The sequence below is a fragment of the Bos javanicus genome, chromosome 6 (assembly GCF_032452875.1).
Source record: "Bos javanicus breed banteng chromosome 6, ARS-OSU_banteng_1.0, whole genome shotgun sequence".
NCBI lineage: Eukaryota > Metazoa > Chordata > Mammalia > Artiodactyla > Bovidae > Bos > Bos javanicus.
The window spans coordinates 35,772,086-35,792,622 of NC_083873.1; the positions used below are offsets into that span (position 1 = coordinate 35,772,086).

The 20,537-nt window shown below is 41.9% G+C and overlaps 1 protein-coding gene across 1 annotated transcript in view; it reads left to right on the plus strand.

Annotated features, from left to right (window-relative positions):
- The first annotated feature begins 1,456 nt into the window (after nt 1-1,456).
- GPRIN3 (GPRIN family member 3) overlaps nt 1,457-20,537 on the plus strand; it is a 77,168-nt gene continuing 58,087 nt past the window's right edge. Inside the window, exon 1 of the mRNA XM_061419683.1 lies at nt 1,457-1,547. The gene's annotated coding sequence lies outside the window, so the exon portion shown is untranslated. The remainder of the gene's footprint in view (nt 1,548-20,537) is intronic.

Sequence of the window (20,537 nt, forward strand, 5' to 3'; positions counted from 1 at the left end):
CAACAGGCTACAGTCCGTGGGGTCACAAAGAGTCAGATACAACTGAGCAACTAACACACACACACAATGGAGTGCAACATTCTTTGTGCAAGAGCCAAGACACAGCCTTAGAATCCTTCTTAACCTACCTTTAGGAAGTTGCAATCAATCATCTAGAGCTGGCATAAAAGAAGAAATTTATTAAAATCCCTGACTTAGTGGTTTAGAAAGTTTGGTCCCTTGGCCAGCAACACAAACACCCCCTGTGAACTTGTTAGTAACCACAGATCCACAGGTCCACCCAAGGCCTACTGAGTCAGAACCTACATTTTAACAAGATCCCCAGGTGATCCCCATGAATGAGAGGATCTCTTTTGCAGTGTTTTGAATTCCAGTTATGCAGTTACTACTGTGTGACCTGAAGCAAAGTGTCTAAATCATTGAAGCTTTAGTTTTCTCATCAGTAAAGTGGAGAATATCACTCACTTCATTGGGTCCTTAAGAGAATTATAGAGACTGCATATAAGGCATTTTGCACAGTGCCTGCCAACAAATAGTCGGTGAGCATTACCTCTTTTCAGTTTCATTTGCACCATCTGCAGCTGCTAACCATACTACACATCCATTCAGTGTTGCTGGAGCCACTTTCAGTGGACGCTTTCCAAAACCATCCATGCCCAGGAGAGGGGAGTTGGGGCGGTAGGGGGCAGGGGGCAGGAACACTGTCAGCAATGCATTCTCCAAATACGCGGGGCATCATACTTTTTGCAACACCGAGGAAACCTCGGATGGTCTCCTTGGTTTCAGATCTCTGCACTTGGCTCTACTGGAACCCGTGTGCTGGAGTCAAGACACAGCCATGGAGTCTGGCGACCTGCGGGTGGAGCGAGGGCCAGAATTCCTGCGGAGCTGCTCTGGGCCCCGGCCCTCTATCTTAATCTCCTTCTGAACTTTCCACCTGCTGCTGGTCTCCTTGCAGCAACACCGCAACCCGCCAGCGGGGGCCCGGATGCCCCCTGGCCCGCAGCAGCCGCCGCCGCAACCCCTTCCCGCGGGACGGAAGGCTGGGCGGGGGCGCGGCGGAGGCGGAGCTCGGCGTCCTGCTGCTGCTGCTGCTGCTGCCGCCGCCGCCGCCGGTGCTGCCGGTGCTTCGGCCGCCGCTCTCTGCGCTCCTGCCGCCCCTTCCTCGGATACTCAGGCAGGGCAACACTGTCCGGAGAGGACAGATGGGCGCAGCCCGGGCCTGACGGACGAGCAGTCGGGGACGTGAACTCCCACCTCCAGTTTGGCTCAGTGCCGGGCGGCGGCGGCTGCAGTCCCGGAGTGTGGGGTGGCCCCCGCGGTCTCCGCCCGGCTCCTGCGCGCCGCCTCTGCTCTTTGCATAGTAATTTCAGTTCCTGCTAGCACCCGGCTCCCTACCGGAACAGGTCTGAAAAGGACCGCCGCTCCCGAGCCCGCTGAGGCATCGGTGTGGCGCCGGGAGCCCCTGCGTGTGATATGCGACGGGAAGCCCTTGCCAAAGCGCAGGCAGCGGCCCCGCCACGCCGGAGACAGCCGGGCAACAGCAGGTAGGTGACCGGCGGCCGCGGGAGGAGACGCCCCCCGCGCCACCTCTGCCCATCTTGCAACCCTGGGAGACCACAGCTTTGCGGTGTGCTCGGTACTGATGGGAGATGGATTCGGTCCCACATTTTGCCAGGTGATCCTTTTTGCCTGTTGCTCTCGTTCCCATCCCGTCCTGAGCTCCAGGAGGGGCAGCCTTTCGCGCAGGTGATAAATTTCTCGGCAAGGTCATTGCTCCTTTAGGCTCTGGCTTTGAAGGTAAACCGGCGAAGACGCCTGTTGTTCTTGTTCTTGAGAGAGGGGGATTTGCAATCAGGTCTGCATACTGTGAATATCCAAATAGGGGTGCGTGCGTGTGTGTGTGTGTGTGGCAATACTACACATTTTTCTCATTTTTCTACACTTACTCCGTTTAAGGTCCGCATACTATCGTTCTATATAATATACATGCTTTTGTATGCGTGTGTATACACACATTACATACATAGTTTTTCTTGAGATAGGCAGAGAGAAAAGGGCAGGCAGAGGTTGATAAAGGGAAATCATTGTAGAGACCTGTTCAATATCTAGAGGTGAACTTTGGAACCACATTAAATCAGGGTAGACTAGAGGCTATAAACAGTTCTTTGGAGATGGATTTTAGAAAAGAAATCACTGAAAAACAGTCAACCAATACACACAAAAGATCCCTACGCCATCCAGGCAGATCCAAAAGATACAGGCAAAATTTCAGACGCAACAATGGGCAGTGAAAGAGTGGCGGGGGGGAAGAAGGGGGAAGAATTTAGACACTCGAAAGTGATTTTGGCTGGTAGGAAGGCAGCAAAGTCTGGTCAGGTTTAAAGTGCTTTTTAGAGGGGCCTTGGCTTGGGGTGTAGGTAGTTCAAGGTTAAGATGATGTAAATGTCCTGAGAGTAGCATAGGCAGTGGGGAAAAGGCAATGGTTTGGAGGGGAAGGGGAGAAAGGAAGCTCTGAAAGTCATCAAGAAGCAACCACCTTTATTAAGGTATACTCTTCTTCCTGTTAAGGCAATACCTTGGATATGCTCTATCTGTTAATAAATATTTTTCACACCACATTTGTTAAAGATCCATTGGATCGTGTTTTCATTTTGTTTTTGCAAAGAATCTGGGTCATGGTGGGACTGGAGGAAACTGAAGTGTTTACAACACCAGCAAGATTTGGAGAGAGTTGATTAAGGCTTTAGCTTCATGAAATATTTACACATCTCTTGCGTGGGCTTTTGTTTGCTCTTGTTGGTAATGCTGCATATTTTACTTTGATAATGCTTTGAGTGTACTTCTTCTGAATGTGCTTATTTTCCAGTTATAAACTCTTCTTTCTTTTCCATTGTGTTCACCACTGGCCTGCCCTGAGTAGCAGCTGTGGGAATAAAGATACAATGAGTCACAGTATAAAGAAGAAAATCTTCTCTGTTGCTATCTGGGAATGGCAGGAGTTTGTATTAGGGAATATTCTTTTCAAATAGGATCGCAAAGAACATCTTTCAAGAGTTTTGCTGCTTTTAGTTTATTGGCAGGGTGGGGGGTTGGTTGTTGATTCATAAACATAAAAAAAGTAGTAATTGCCATGGCAAGCCTAGATGTTATATGACTGGAATTTATTCTGGAAATAGTGCAAAGGAACTTATGAAAATCCATGCAGAATGTGTGTGTGAGACTTCACCTAATCACTAACTAGACTAATGAAAATGATGAGGACAAAATCGCAAGTGCATAGCTTCATGTGGGAAATGGAGATCTGAGGCATGGTCAGAACCCCTAACTGGAGGTCAGGGTGGGTTCCAACCAGCAGTTTTGTGTTGTTTTTTTTTTTTAATTAATTATTTTTTGGAGGCTAATTACTTTACAATATTGTATTGGTTTTGCCATACATTGACATGAATCCACCACGGGTGTACATGTGTTGCCCATCCTGAACCCTCCTCCCACCTCCCTCCCCCTCCCATCCCTCTGGGTCATCCCAGGGCACCAGCCCCGAGCACCCTGTATCATGCATCAAACCTGGACTGGCAACCCATTTCACATATGATATTATACATGTTTCAATGCCAGTCTCCCAAACCATCCCACCCTCACCCTCTCCCACAGAGTCCAAAAGACTGTTCTAAACTTCTGTGTCTCTTTTGCTGTCTCTCATACAGGGTTATCGTTACCATCTTTCTAAATTCCATATATATGCATTAGTATACTGTATTGGTGTTTTTCTTTCTGGCTTACTTCACTCTGTATAATAGGCTCCAGCAGTTTTAAAATCTGAGTAATTTTTTAAAATTGCCTCAGTACACTTGCCCAATATACTACTTTATTTGTCCCTTCAAAACACCCTTGTTTGTGCCCTAAATAAAATTGAAAGAATGTATTAGACACAGCTGTCCTTCACTATATGAATTTCCAGTCACAAAATCTGCACCCTTGAGGGAAACACTAAAATCATGGTCATAGAATCATAAAGTCATGAATGACTGGCCTTGGAGGGTCAAGACACACAATTCCAGTCCCAGATCACATTCAAGCTTTTTCAGTGGCCATTCTTTATGAGGTCACTTGTTGATTCATTTATGCCTTCTCCATATTTTTATCCTGAATTCAACATGGCCCTAGATTGTAGAATAGAAGTCTCAGCCTATAAATGTCGGGAGGGAGGGAGGAAGAGCACAGGGTGCTATGAAAGTCACATTGTGGGAGAGGAGAGGAGTAAGGACAGTTCCCAGGGATGTGAAGGATGAGGAACTAGCCTGGTAAAGAGGACAAAGAAGGGCATTCCTTGTATAGAGACCAAAATATACAGAGGCCGAAGAAGAACAAGTAGTTCTAGGTGGCTGAAAAACTGAGGCGATGAAGATGCAAAGATGGGGATAGAGAAGGAAGTGGATCCATCTTCAAACTGAAGTTCAGAAGAGCTGTTAACTCATTTGATCCAGACGAGTTAGGTAAATACATTCATACTGAGGCTCTGTGTTGTTCACATTACCCAAGTTTATCTCTTTTAAATGTCTAGTAACCATATTTACCTGAATTTATAATAGCCTGATTAAAAGGGAGATATGTCATTGAGAAAGTCAGAATTCTCTGTGCCTAAATTTCTTCATCCATGAAATGTCTACCACCTACCGTGCATATTGTGAAAATAAAAGAGAATGAGGGAATGGAGATTTCAGTTTTACAGAAATTCAGGGAATCTTATCTTTTGACCAGCAGTACTCAGGGCAAAAGAATGGAAAATACTGCATACGCCAAGCATTTAATTGTCCCAGATGACTCCACACATTGGACTACGGTAAAATGGATATCATATCATGCATCGTTTTAAAAAGTCTGAAATCTACTGCTTTAAGTGATACAAAGAAGAGATACTTCCAGTTTGCAAGTCACCTAGAGATCTACTACACAAGCATTTACACCATATTCTGAATAGCAATCAGAATATAGGGCTTCCCTTGTAGCTCAGTCAGTAAAGAATCTGCGTGCAATGCAGGAGCCCTGGGTTTGATCCCTGGGTTGGGTAGATCCTCTAGAGAAGGAAATGGCAACCTACTCTGGTATTGTTGCCTGGAGAATCCCATGGACAGAGGAGCCTGGTGGACAACAGTCTGTGGGATTTCAAGACTCAGACCCAGCTTAGTGACTAAACCACTGAATAGCAAACTTGCCTTGAGAAAGGTAAAAAAAAAAAAAAAATGAATATCAAGGTGGGGGGAGAAAATAACAGCAGAATTTCTGTTTAGACTAAAATACGACTCGAAAATTGTTATTTATTTTCTATCTAAGGTTTCTTTTCTCAGTCCTACTACTTTAAGAATGCTAGACAGAAAGGCCATAACGTCAGTCACTTATCTGTTATTTTCTGCCATATTTTTTATTTCTTTTGCAATAATTTACTGGCTAAGCCTTGCTTCAAATGAATTTAATAGTTGAACTACTGAAATTATATGACATACCACAATATAGCATGATTATTTCATTTCTCGGAACACAAATATAGTCTTTGGCACAGAGCAGCAAGGGTGATCAAGTGATTGTCTTACATGGAGCAAACCTTGCTTCTGTTCTCAACAGGCTTCTTTCCTGAGTGCCTTATAGGTGTAGGCTCCCATGCTCGATACTGGCAGCTCTGTGAGGATGAATCAGACCACCTGATACTCAGAATCCCAAAAGGAAGGGATTCTGCCAGAATTTCTTTTACAGTTGCTCTGTGACTTGTCCATCATTTTAATTAAATCTGTAAATATATCTGTATGCATTTTGAGAAATTAACATCTACTGTAGCTAAACAGTTATTTTAAGAAGATAAAATCAGAGAAGAAAGTGCGTTATGTGTATTTCTGAGAACTTTTGGTGGGCTTCTGTTAGCTCTTGCTGTCTTTCCTAAGCAATAAAACAATCTTAGGAATTTGATATCCTCTTGAATAAACCTTTAACCAAAAGAACCATTGCCAGTTAAAAATAGAGCCTCATGTGCTTCAATTAGTTGATCTGGAAGGCAATCAATATGGAAATTCACTTTTTATAAATATGTCTTGGACTTCTCTTTCATCTTTCTCCACTTCAGAATGTTTACATTCGTGATAATCTAACTTTTTTGCATGAGTCAAGTCTGGGTAATAAAAACATGTAGGGGCTGCATTTGAGTTGAAAAGGCATTTGTTAAATTTCATGGAGGAAGACATAAATACATACATATATATACATACTGTTACAATTCAAAGTACTGTCTTGAATACCAGTGAGAAAAATTTTCACAGCTTTTGATCTGGGCATGTTACAGTTGGCAATACAATAGCAGCTTTCTAATTTTACATGCCTGTAATTAGACTGACAACTTTATTTTGAAGCTAGCAGCATAACTGAGGGCCTGAATTATTAATTCCAGTCAGTAATAACTCACCCTTAGCTGCTGTGACCTATGGAATCTGAATCTGTAGGTAGGGCTTAGAAATCTATATTCTATAATAGTTAACAAAGGATTTTAATCGCCAGTTGTGGACACTCCTGTTTAGTGTCCAGCCTTTACTTATAAGGAAGAGGAAAGATTACAGATGAGTCCCAGAGAAGTTAATAAATTGTCCGAAACCACTGAGGCAAAACAACCTAGACCTCCGCTTTCTAGTTCACTGATTCTCTGCAAAGGAGAGGAGGAGCAGGACCTGAAGTGAGGGTCTGAGGGGCTCCTGAGTGGTAGGGGGAGGGAAATCCAATTACTCCTGCCTCTTTCTTCCTGGATTGTGAGTCAGTACAGTGATCTCTGTCTCAAGGGTCTAATGAGGCAGAAAAATTTTGAGGATCTACTGTGTGATCTGAGACCAGGCCACTTTCTTGGCCTCACAAATCAGATTCCATTTTAAAATGTTAATTCTTGGGTCCTAAACCTCGTAGATCCCCAAGCTATCCCTAGGAAGATTGCTTTAATCAGTAGTCACAGCCTGTGACACTAGCAGAACCAAGCAAATCCTGAAAAAACTTAAGACTAGAGAGTGAAAATCTATAAAGTCACAAGCACCTTGAAGGACCTCAGGACTGCTGCTAATTCAGTAATGGAAAGCTGGACAGAGACCTCAGAGCTCCTTAAAAAATCACATTTGCATCTACTAATTTTCTGGAGGGAAAGGAGTTAGAATACCTTTTTTTTTTTTTTAAGCCTGAATTGCATACGGCCCAACAAAGTAAGAGATCTAGTTTAGGGGGTATTAATCAAGATGGTTTATGGGGATAGCTTCTTGATTTTGTTTTTTCAGAATATTGACTTCTAAATAGACTCAAATTAAGCTAACCATATTGTGTCTATGGGAGACTCTTTCTTTATAACATAAAGCTTGGAGTCAATGAAATGCTTGAGGGAGTTAACTGTTCAGCGTATTTTCTGAGTAATAAGAGCATCTTTTTGTTTGAATTCTTGTTGAAATTTTTTCTGAAATCTAATACCCTATGCTTGTATGTCTGCCTTAATAAGGACAATATGGCAAATATTATCAGGATTCAGAATTTTGTATCGCCTCTGGGTTTTTATTCTGAATTATATCTGTGTAGGACAGGGCTGCTGAATATAACATAGGATTTTTGAACTGTTTTTTATTCATTCTGATGTGTGTTTTCTCATGATGTACTTTAAAAACTTTTGTTGTTGTTCAAAAATGCAAAAGATATTCGATTCATTGTGGGTGTTACTTTGTTGGACTTTGATCTTTGCTTTTGCCGTTACATCATTTTGGAACGCTTACTTCATCTGAAATTAGTTTCTCAATCCCCTCAAAACATGGTTTAAAGCTCATTTAATTCAGCAAACTCTCCATGCTTCTTTAGACCTGTTTCTAAGTACTATTTTATACATGAATTTGTAATTTATCCTTACTTGTGTTATTCTCTAAGCATGCCTTACTTTGAATCCTATAAATGATTTCTCCTTGAAATAGGCAAGCAAAAAATGAAGTGACTAGAATTTTTATGCTAATGAGATTTTTAATCAGAGCTAAGGTTAATAAATCGATGTACATTTCCCCCTGCATCCTTGAATGAGTAAAAATTGCTTATGACAGATGGGTGTAGAGGACTGGCCTTGTTTTCGTGTTGAACAAGTTCTGAAATCAGTCTGACAACAGAAAGAAATCTGTCAGTGTCAGGGTCAGGGGCTAAGCTCCAACTGAGTGAAAATGCCTCTGCCTTTCCTTTCACTTGGGGGGTGATTTCTTGTCTGCATATGTAGATTCACAGAGCAGGAGAGTCCTTTGTCATTAGCATCTGAGGGGCCTGGTGTGCTTCACTTAAACCTCTCAGACAGGTTTGAGGATGTATGTGTGTGCTAAGTTACTTCAGTCGGATTCTTTAGCGCTGAGCCACCCAGGAAGCCTGAGAATGTAGGTACTAGATCAGAAATTGAAAACTGGCCAACAGGAAGATCATGTTCTATCTGATCTGCAGGTATTTCTTTTTAATTAAGCCAATATTTAAAAATAAGAAGATCTATTATAAAAATGAAACACCAACCCACACTCTCTAAGCCAGAGTTGACTACAGTATGTGCCTTTATTACACCTCAGACTATATTACACTTCAGTCTTTATTACACTTCAGACCCCACTGCTCCCTATTGTCTCCCTGACACTGAAACTGCGTATAATCCCTTGTACTCAACAGCTTCGCTTAATTGTGCGAGCTATAGGTACTGGGTTCTCAAAGCCTGAACTAGATGTTTTCTGAGTACCACTGAGCTCTCCAGTGCTCTGAGTGTGTTCATGAAATTGATGGGCCTCTACAGAGTAGAGAGATTATTGTGCAGTGTGTAGTTAATTCCTATACACTCTCATGAGAATCTAAACAGTTCTCATCATCAAAATATGTAAATTCTGTGAAAGGGTAATGAATGCAAACTGAGTTGACCTGGTCTGTTAAGAACAGACTGGTGGAAATTTTTGTTTGCTTGCATGCTTTTTATTGTACCACATTGGAAAATATAAAACAAAGAAGCAAAAAGTTTGATCAGTTATCAGTTTTACATTGGGTTGCTTTATGTATTGAAGTACAGTTGAATTATAATATTGTGTTAGTTTAAGGTATACAGTAAAGTGATTCAGTTATGTGTGTGTGTGTGTATTCCTTTTCAGATTCTTTTTCCTTCTGGGTTATTACAAAATATTCAGTATAATTCCCTGTACTCTATAGTAGGTCCTTGTTGGTTAGCTTCATATATTTTTAATGCACCATATCTTTGTTTTATTCACAACTCTTTCTGTAGACTCTACACATGTGTACCCTCCTGAAAGCGCAAAGCATATCTCAAGCTTTCAGTGGATGGTGTTTGGTAGACTGGGCAGTTGAGAGTAAACTGTCAGGGGTGGTATTGACTTGTGTCCCAGTTTGTGACTGTGTCTGTGCAACTAAGGAAGGGTCTCTAATGACGGTCACTGGTAACTATTCCAACCCGTGGCCACAGCGGCCTGAATCCCTGTGCAGTCTGACCACTACACTGTGTGGAACTGCTCTGTTAATATGGCTGAAAATGAAGTGACCCTGTCAGTGTTGATTTATTCATGCTGCAAATAAAAGCAAATGCCCTTTGGAGACAACAGGCAGAAAACGCAGGCAGAGCCCTGAAGTAGACAAAGCTCTTCCCAGCTCTCTGAAATCTCTGCTACTTTCTCAACTTCAGCTGCCACTCTCCTTCCTCGTGCATACTTCATGCCTGCCACCCCCACATCGTGCCTCCCACTTTACTTCCAAAAACATCCTCGCACCTAATTATTAATCCCAAAGTGTCGGTGCTTCGGCAGCTTCACTCCAAGAAGACAATGCTGAGAATAGTATCAATGGAGGCCAACAGAGGACACGGTGCCACATCAACTGTATGCTTCCTTGGGACAAGAGTACATTTCCTTCTAGAATATTGTCTGTCTTTAAGTAATAGGCATCATATCCCCTGAAGTATATTGATAATATATATAAAACCAGAGGTGTCCAGTGACTTAAATTGGCTTACACTAAAACTTTTATGTTCTCTTATGAAACTATCCTCCTTTTCCCCTGGTGGTTATTTTGACGTTTAAAATTGCAGCGATGGGCTTTTAAAGATCATCCCTCTGGGGTTTGTGGCTTTTGAGTGCTGGGTCCAGGTCTCAGGAGGGATGATAAAAGTTAGTAATCTGAATTGGACTGGGTTGAGGGTACATCAGCACTTCCGTTTGGTAAATCAAATAAAAACATTCCTCAAACTGGAAATAGGAATTGAGTTAGGAGCTGAAGTACAGAATGTGAGAAGGGATTGGCAGAAGGCCCTGATTTAAGGAAGACGGCCCTGATTTAAGAACCAAACCAAATGTTTGGTTCATTTGGTAAGTTGGATATTGAGTACTTCATAAGTAAGTAAGACCCTATGCTATGTGCTAGGGATTCATAGTTGGATAAAACGTAGTCTGAATTCTCAAATAATTCCCAGACTACTGGATTAGATAAATTTATTGATCAATGTGGCTCAGCAAAGTGACAGTGAGCTCTTTTCCTGTCAGGATCTCCAGGAATTCCCCTAGTCGCCTAACAACCAGGCTCCTTTCTCAGTCCCAACCACACACACCCCCGTGCCTCCCTCTTCCTTACTTAGGCCCTAGTGATTCAGATCACTTTCCATCCGTCTTCACAGCTTCACTACCTGTTCATCACACCTGGGTTCCTTTTTTCCCCAGCCAGGCCAGCATGGAAACTGGAAGTCTTCCCCCCCCACTATACTTCCTTCATGAATTTGAAAATAAAAATGTAGGCACATGTACTTTCAACTTTATCCTGCTAAAAACAACTAAGAAACAGAAGATCACAAGAGTGACCAAGATGGGGTAGAGAGAAGATCAAGAAATCTTCTGAGTTTCTGCTGGTGGCTAGTCTGAATACTGTAGGGAGTTTCTTCCCCATGAGTATATAAGAAACTCTGTGTAACTCCATCCCCTTCTCTTTTCTCTATTCAGGAAAATATCTACAAATGCAAGTGAGGTGAATAAGAGTAACATTATTATAGAAGTGACTTTATTATCGAGATCAGCATGGTTGACATTAGAAAGAACTGCTTTAATTATTCTTTTAAGAAATCATTTACTGTCATTGATACTTTATCTTTGCTCATAAACTGTTTGTGATACACTAGTGAATTATTAGATGGTTTAAAGGTCATGGTTTTAGAGTATTGCTTAGATTCTCAGGGTTCACGTCCACCCTGGGGGGATGACTTTGAGTTAGATCATTACTGGGTCGTGTACCCACTTCAGGGCACTGAAAATACCTGGCTGTTTTCATAGTTGCCTGGCAAAATGCCTCATACCCTCATGCTGTCTTTTGTTTCTAAGGTGGTGCTCATCACTTTCCCCTGGTTTTCCTCCTCGGAGTTAGGACCCTGGAAGTTCCAATGGTAATCCACGTCTCTGCAAAGCCCTGGTGAATGAGCCCATCTCTGTGTGCTTGCCCCTACTTACAGAACTTCCTAGCCTTGTTGCCTAGAAGGCAGTAGTGCAGGGAGAAGGGGGACGGTACCTGGATTACAGAACTAATGATGATGAGTGGAGAGAACAAAAGGCCAGCCGGACACAAGAGAGAAGAGGAATTTAAGTGGGATAAATAAGAGCAAGAGACCAAAGGACCCACTCTGGCCACTTTGTCATCTTGGTTCCGGCGCATGAGAGAATGGACTACATTTCTTTTTATCTATTTGCTTTCCACTGTAAGGAAACTAAACATGAGCAGATTATACTGTGCTTAGTCTCTCAGTTGTGTCCTACTCTTCACGTCCCCATGGACTGTAGCCTGCCAGACTCATCTGTCTACGGGGATTCTCCAGGCAAGAATACTGGAGTGAGTTACCATGCCCTCCTCCAGGGAATTGTCCCAACCCAGGGATCGAACCCAAAACTCCCACGTGGCAGGTGGATTCTTTACTGTCTGAGCCACCAGGGAAGTTTATAGGTTGGTATAATTAATGACCTCCAGCTCTTTCAAAACTTCATTCTTTAGGCTCGTCTGCCAATAACATCTGCTAAACTCATTTCTCATTTAAACAAATCTATGAGGTTTGGACTTTCCTGGTGGGTCAGTGGTAAAGAATCCACCTTCCCTTGCAGGAGATATGAGTTCAATCCTCGGGTCAGGAATCCTCTGGAGAAGGAAATGCCAACCATTCCAGTATTCTTGCCTGGGAAATCCCACAGACAAAGAGCCTGGCAGGTTACAGTTCATGGGTTCACAAAGAGCTGGACATGACTGGGCGACTACACAACAACATAGGTTTGTATAATACTATTATCTCCCCCATTTTGGAGAGGAGGAAACAGATTAAAAAACATCCCCAAAGTCCCTCAGATACTAAGTGATGGAGCTGAGAATCCAGAGTTGTCTAACTTTAAAGGCTACACCCTTTACCACTATGCTATATACCTTGCAATATTTTACTATGAACGTTATTAATACTGTGGGTCAAAATATTAGGAATGGACAGGATCTTACAGTCTGCTTTTTCCTATCTCAGATTTCATTCTGTGTTATTTAAAAAGAAAATATGAAAGCTTCTAGATCAGTGATAAGTCATTCTTTTAGCAAACAGGGTGAGCTCAAGGACAAACATTTTAAGTTAAAACTTCATAAGTCATAGTATAGGCAGAAAAATTGCAGAACAAAATGTCTTTTCAGAATATCCAGGTGACACATATGTCATACAAACAACGTCTTTGTTTCTTGAAAGAAAAACCAAATATATTCTACGCAGTCACAGGTTTACACATGTGCGCATACACACATATAACAAGAAAGAAAACCGGGCAAGTCTGTGTTTAGCTTCACCTCTGGACTTTGGACCTAGAAACTATTTATAGAACTAGTGTTTCCGTGATTGAGGTTTTAATCACAGACAGTCATTTACTTATGAAAGTGAGCAATTCCTTATTATAGCTTGCCGCTAAGTGTTCTAGTTGCAGACTGAAAGATGAACAAAAGGTAATCTATGCACAGGAGGCCCATTTGAGACAAGTTTCTTCTTAAAACTCTATTTCTAATAAACTAATGGTACGTGACAGGAGGATGAGTATACATAGATTTGTCTGTTTTGAACATGAAAATTCACTCATTGGTTTAAAGTCATGATTGCTGCTTTAATTTTTTTAATATTAAAAATAAGCAATTGATTTTTTTTCTAGTTAAAAATAAAAACAAAACAGAAGTCCCCTGCAGGCACTAGGCTTATTGCTGGACTCTTAGCTTCAATCTGGAATGTCTTTACCACTTGGTGTTGTTTCAAAACCCAAAGTCTTTGTTCCAGAGTGTGGCACAGTAGAATGCACTGCTTTCCAAAGTGCGAGAGGTTTCTACCAGTGACCTGTGAGATGAGCTTAGGTAGTATACATATTTACTTTGTATTGAATAGTTACAAATTTATCTTGAAAGAAAAAAGAGTAAATTGTAAAGTATATAATTTTAAATATGCTATATGAAAAATATATCACTGATACAACAAACCTGTGACTTTACAGGTACCATTTCCTAAGGCTGGGCTAGTATTTTTAACTAGTGCACCAGTTACATTCAATTGAATGAAAAATATTAAGTAAAAAATCATTTAGATAAGAGGGCTTCCCTGGTAGCTCAGTTGGTAAAGAATCCACCTGCAATGCAGAAGACCCTGGTTTGATTCCTGGGTTGGGAAGATGTGCTGTAGAAGGGATAGGCTACCTATTCCAGTTTTCTTGGGCTTCCCTTGTGGCTCAGCTGGTAAAGAATCTGCCTGCGGTGTGGGAGACCCGGGTTCGATCCCTGAGTTGGGAAGATCCCCTGGAGAACAGAAAGGCTACCCACTCCAGTATTCTGGCCTGAAGAATTCCATGGGGTCACAAAGAAAACTATTAAGTAAAATATTTTGTAAATGAAAATATTAAGTGAAAAATCATTTAGATAAGTACATAAACCAGAAATCATGAGAGAGGTACACAAATGTCGCAATCTGTGCAGGTGGTATATGAAACCATTGCCCTACGCAGTGCCCTAGGGCAAATGTCATTGCCCTAGGCATCTCAGATTCTCTCTAGGAATGAGAAGGCTGGTCCAGAAATCCCTAAGATCAACTCTAGCTCTAAAGCCCAATTATTTTTAACAGGCTTGCATTTTTTTCTTTATCCTTGGGCCCATTTACTGAATTTTAAGTCTTTCAGCCTTTTCCAGATCTTAAAGACACCCTTCTTAACTGCCCCCCTCCTCTGTCAGCACCAAGCACTCATGCATTCATTCATTTATGCCGGGTACTCCTGAAACAAATATTCTATGGAGAACGTACATCCTAGGTAATGTGGGCAAACAAGAAAGCTGCGCAATTCTATACCCTTGACTTCATTCTTAAATGAGTATACATGTCTGTGGTTCCCACTAAAGTTAAAACCCTCAGAAACGCTGGACTTACGTCATAATCTTTTCTTTGTACTTCCTGAATGACTAAGAGATCCTCAATGGAAAGTCCCTTCATTGATAAAAGCACATTATCAAGGCTCATATTACAAATTTAAAACATGTGCTGTATAAATCCTGAGTAGGATTATATATGAGAATAGACAAAAAGGACTTTCTATATTTCATAGCTAGAATGGTCTAATGCTTGGGCCATTTTGAACATGAAGGGAAAAATACAGTACTTTTTTTTTTTTTTTAAACTTTACATAATTGTATTAGTTTTGCCAAATATCAAAATGAATCCGCCACAGGTATACATGTGTTCCCCATCCTGAACCCTCCTCCCTCCTCCCTCCCCATACCGTCCCTCTGGGTCGTCCCAGTGCACTAGCCCCAAGCATCCAGTATCCTGCATCGAACCTGTTCTGTAAAGGGTAATACAGTTGGTTGTCTAGACATTTTTACAGGTCTGAGTGAAATGAGGAATTTTAACACGTCAGGTGTTTTTTAATTCAGTGACACTGAGGGAGGAATTGAGTTTCAGCAGTGTTTACTGTTTTTCTGTATAATTTACCTGCAAACACATGATACTTAGTCACTTATCGTGTCTGACTCTGCGACCCCATGGACTGTAACCCTCCATGCTGTTCTGTCCATGGAATTTTCCAGGCAAGAATACTGGAGTGGGTTGCCACTTCTACTCTAGGGGCTCTTTTCAACCCAGGGATTGAACCTGCGTCTCCTGCATTGGTGGGCGGATTCTTCACCACTGAGCCACCTGGGAAGCCCAAACACATAGTTATGGTGTAACTATTATTATCACTAGTTTTCTTTGGGAATTTGTCCTTGAGAAACGTTTGAGAAAGTATTGTAAAGCACCTGAGTGTGGTGAGTAGAAATTGTCACAAACATCTGTGTGATGTCAGTAGAGTTCTTTTATGCTTGCCAGCAATTCATAAGATTTTCCTGTACTGGTAAAAAGGATATAGCTGTGGTTTCCTGCTGGGGTTTCTATATAATAGTGAGAAAAGCATCAGAGGATCAGTTCGTTGTGGTCGTTCATGCACTGCTGTTCTTTTCTTTTTTGCAAAAAAACAGGAAGTTGAAGTTTACTCTTTACTCAGTTCAATTATGTTTAATAAGGACTTATCCATGTCCTCCTGTAAAAGAGGATATAAAGATGAAAAATGCCTTTAAAGACCATAAACTCGTAATATTAAGAAAAAGTAAAGAGGTTGATGTACATACATTGTGATTAAAAACTGTGAAATTGTTCTCAAAAGTTAGCATATATCTTAGCATATATAAGACTCCAAGTGTCACACTGAAACATATTTTGAAGAAACAGCTAGTTAAACAGGTGATTTTTAATGCTAGTAATTACACCAAAGTTCAAATTATAGTAGTTTCTTAGTTCTGTATTCTCTAGTGATAGCCCAAAATCTTGATTTCCTAGCCCAGTAATTTTGAGGGGAATTGGGCAGAAGAGCATAGTCCAAGTCCTTTTCTCAAAGACAAAGTAAAATGATGTACTTAGATTTAATAAATCAGTATGATTACACTTAACACTATTATACATTTAAAAAGAAAGAAAGCCATGCACAAAAAGAACATTTGTAACCAAGTATGTATTCTGAATGGGGCTTTCCAGGTGGCTCAGTGGTAAAGAATCCGCCTTCCAATGCAGGAGAGGCAGGAAATGTGGGTTTGATCCCTGGATTGGGAAGATCGCCTGGAGGAGGGCATGGCAACCCACTGCAGTATTATTGCCTAGAGAATCCCATGGACAGAGAAGCCTGGTGGGCTAGAGTCCATGGGGTCGCAAACAGTCAGACATGACTGAGCGACTGAGTGTGCATACACATATATTCTGAATAAAAATGATTTAATGGAAACTGTATCAGTTAGGAAAGCAGTACTGTATGGTACTGAGCACACCGAAGAATTGATGCTTTTGAACTGTTGTGTTGGAAAAGACTCGAGAGTCCCTTGGACTGCAAGGAGATCCAACCAATCTATCCGAAAGGAAATCAGTCCTGGGTGTTCATTGGAAGCACTGATGCTGAAGCTGAAACTCCAATACTTTGGCTCCCTGATGCAAAAAACTGACTCATTCGAAAAAGACCCTGATGCTGGACAAGATTGAAGGCAGGAGGAGAAGGGGATGACAGAGGATGAGATGGTTGGATGGCATCACCGACTCAATGGACATGAGTTTGAGTAAACTCCAGGAGTTGGTGATGGTCAGGGAGGCCTGGCGTGCTGCAGTCCCTGGGATCGCAAAGAGTCGGACATGAGTGAGCAACTGAACTGACTCACCACTATGGTGATATGGAATAATGGGTTTATTATAAATTTTAGACCTTGCACAATTGTGGGAGCTTATAGAAAAGTTTATGAAAAGTAGTTGCTTTTGCATCTGGTATTGGGTCTGAAGTCATCATAGGTTAACAGAGCTGGTGTGTGTTGTGTGTGTGTTAGTCAGTCATGTCTGACTCTTTGTGACCCTGTGGATTGTAGCCCGCCAGGCTCCTCTGTCCACAGAATTATCCAGGCAAGAATACTGGAGTGGGTAGCCATTTCCTTCTCCAGGGGATATTCCTGATCCAGGGATGGAATCCGTGTCTCCTGAATTGCAGGCAGATGCTTTGCCATCTGAGCTACTAGGGAAGCCCTAACAGAGCTGGTAGTGGGAAGAAAAGCTGGATGTTAAGTGAGGATGGGCAAAGGCACACTGGAAGCTATGTCGGACAACTGTCCCATCCAGTCCCAGTGATCTGGGAGAACTGTAGAAGGAGCTGGCACTCTGCATTGCAAAGCTGTTTGTGCACCTGGCCCAGAAGGTGAAGATGGGGATCTGTGTGCTCAGTCATGTCCAATTCTTTGTGACCCCATGGACTGTAGTCTGCCAGGCTCCTCTACCCATGGGATTTTCCAGGCAGGAATACTGGAGCGGGTTGCCGTTCCTTCTTCATGGGATGTGGATTTGGTGGGAGGCAAAGAACCACAACCTGGCTGCTACTTGACTTCACCAAGGTGAGCTGGAAGATCTGTGCCAGCACCTGTTGCACCACATGGCCCTTCTGAGAGTTGTAACACTACTGCTTCACTTCTGCCTTCCAAAGCTCACCTAGATTTTCCTTGTAGCCAAGTGTAATGAAGAAACATTTAGAGAAGAGAATTCTGGAAATGGGTTTCCATCTAAACTAAATTGGCAACTGGTACAAAACCATCATGGAAACTAGTCAATAAATAGAGAAATGTCTACGGTCAGACAGCCCCTTGTTTTTGAGTTCTGTGAGAATCCTTTAAACTGAAGGACTCAGGTTCCAGTCTGCTCATGGATTATGTTTAAGATGTTTTCTTCTATTTATACAAATTTTCTTCTGTGTGCAACTATGAGTTGTTGGTTTACTTACACTCAAAGACTAAAGCTTCAAAAGTAGTATCTATTAAAAAAAAAAGTTCCTGGATTCATGTCATTTAAGCCACTGAGCTCATCACTTCAAAATATATATCATCTTGCAATACAGAAGTTAATGAGATTAACTCAGCACATGGCTGAATGATGTAATGATGAACATATTTTCTGCCACAATAGATTCCAAACTCCATTTTTAGATTTCCGTAGGTGCTGCAGAAGGTTCATATAATATAATGTTACAGAAAAGAAAAGGTTCATTTAGAGATAAGCTGCCTTCTCCACCTCTTTGCAACCCCATGGACTGTAGCCCACCTGGCTCTTCTGTCATGGGATTCTCCAGGCAAGAATACTGGAGTGGGTTGCCATTCCCTTCTCCAGGGGATCTTCCCGACCCAGGGATCAAACCTGGGTCTCCTGCATTGCAGGCAGATTACCATCTGAATCACCAGGGAAGCCCAATGCAGCATGTGTCATTTGCCTATTGCTGCAAATCTCTGCACTTGGGTTAGGGTGACAGTGCGCTGGCACCCCACTCCAGCACTCTTGCCTGGAAAATCCCATGGACGGAGGAGCCTGGTGGGCTGCAGTCCATGGAGTCGCTAAGAGTCGGACACGACTGAGCGACTTCACTTTCACTTTTCACTTTCATGCATTGGAGAAGGAAATGGCAACCTACTCCAGTGTTCTTGCCTGGAGGATCCCAGGGACGGGGGAGTCTGGTGGGCTGCCGTCCATGGGGTCGCGCAGGGTTGGACACGACTGAAGCGACTTAGCAGCAGCAGGGCTATACATACAAAGGTGGCTAAGATTTACTCCGTGTGCGTGCTCAGTCACTTCAGTCACGTCTGACTCTTTGAGACCCTGTGAACTGTAGCATGCCAGGCTCCTCTGTCCATGAGAGTCTCCAGGCAAGAATACTAGAGTGAGTTGCCATGCCCTCCTCCAGAGGATCTTCACAACCTGGGGGTCAAACCTACGTCTCCTGCATCTTCTGCATTGCAGGCAGATTCTTTACTGCTGAGCCACTGGGGAAGCCCAAGATTTACTTCTTACCAAGAATAAATCTGTAATCTAGTGGGAGAGATAATACAGAGATTCAAGTGAGGGAGAGGAGCAAGTGTTTAATGTGGGCCTAATATGGAAATAGAAATATTCTGGTTCTAAAAAGATGAAGTGTTAAAATACTGTCCCACACTATGCATCTAGAATGACAAGGACAAAACAAAAACTTGACAATACCAAGTGTTGGCAAAGATGTGGTATAACTGGAACTCTCACATGTCACCAATAGGAATACAAAATGGTACAGGGACTATGGAACGTATTTTGGCGGTTGCTTATAGAGTTAAACATTCAGTTACCCCATGATCTGGCACCTCCACTCCTATTAACTTAAGTGAAATTAAAACCTACAGTAACCCAAAGATCTATTTCTAGTGGCTTTATTCATAATTGCCATAACAAGACATACTGAAAATATAGCTCAACTAGAGAATGTATAACCAATCAGTGGCACACTTGTGCAATGGAATACTATCCAGCAGTGAAAAGGAAGAAATTATCGATACAACCAACAGCACAGATGAATTTCAAATATATTATGCCAAATAAAGAAGGCAGTCTGAAATAGCTCTGTACTTTTACTGTTACATGACAATCTGGAAAAAGCAAAGTCAGAAGTGGAAAACAAATGAGTGGTTAAGAGTGGGGGAGAATTTGACTCCAAATGAATGGTCAACAGTCAAGGACTTTCTTTGGGGAATGACAGGATAGTTTTGTATCTTGACTGTGGTGGTGGTTATACAGCATTTATCAAAACACATAGAATTGTACCCCCCAAAAGTAAATATTACTGTACATATTTTTTTTAATTCTTAAAAAAATAAATTCAGCTTTGAATCATGGTCCATAGTTTAGCATCCTCTTTGTTCTGAGATCAGAAAATCAGGCCATATGGAGAAGATGCTAATCCTATTCTCTGTTTATTGACATAGAAAAATGTGCAGACTGAACAGATTTGTGCTCTGATGTCCAGAAATCTTGGGTTAGTTTAGATCTCAAAACTCTCTTTAAATGGATGGAGGCAGGGATCATGGGGCCCTGAATATCAGCTAAGAATTCTGTTGCCAAAAATGCTGTTACGTTAACCATATGGTGGATGTAGGTGAGGGTATTGTGCGCTTGCTGTGTCTTCTACTGGCTGTGTGTGAATGGGCTATGACCCCTTCTCTCACCAATCTCACGTTCACAGACCCTGAAGGTGACTGTTCACTCCAATCTAATTTATTAAGGTCTTATAAAGGAAGTGCTAAACTACATGCTGTGAGCACTAATACCGAGCTACTTAGAGTCTATATCAAAAATGGAGCTTACAACCTAGGGTGAGAGATAAGACATGATAAATCCTGTAATAAAGGTCTTCTCACTGGACTGTGGCTGTTGAGAGACGGAAGTCACCACTTCCTGCCAGGAGTATCAGAAAGATTTACTTTGAGGAGAAGATGGTGTTTGTCCTGAACTTTGAGATTCTTAGTTCCTAAGGTCTTTGAGAAATGGGTCTTTTCTATCTTATTTACTAGTTTCTTCCATATTTCATCCAGTCCCTGATACACTATGTTTTATTGATACATCAATGTTTTAAAATTAATAAATG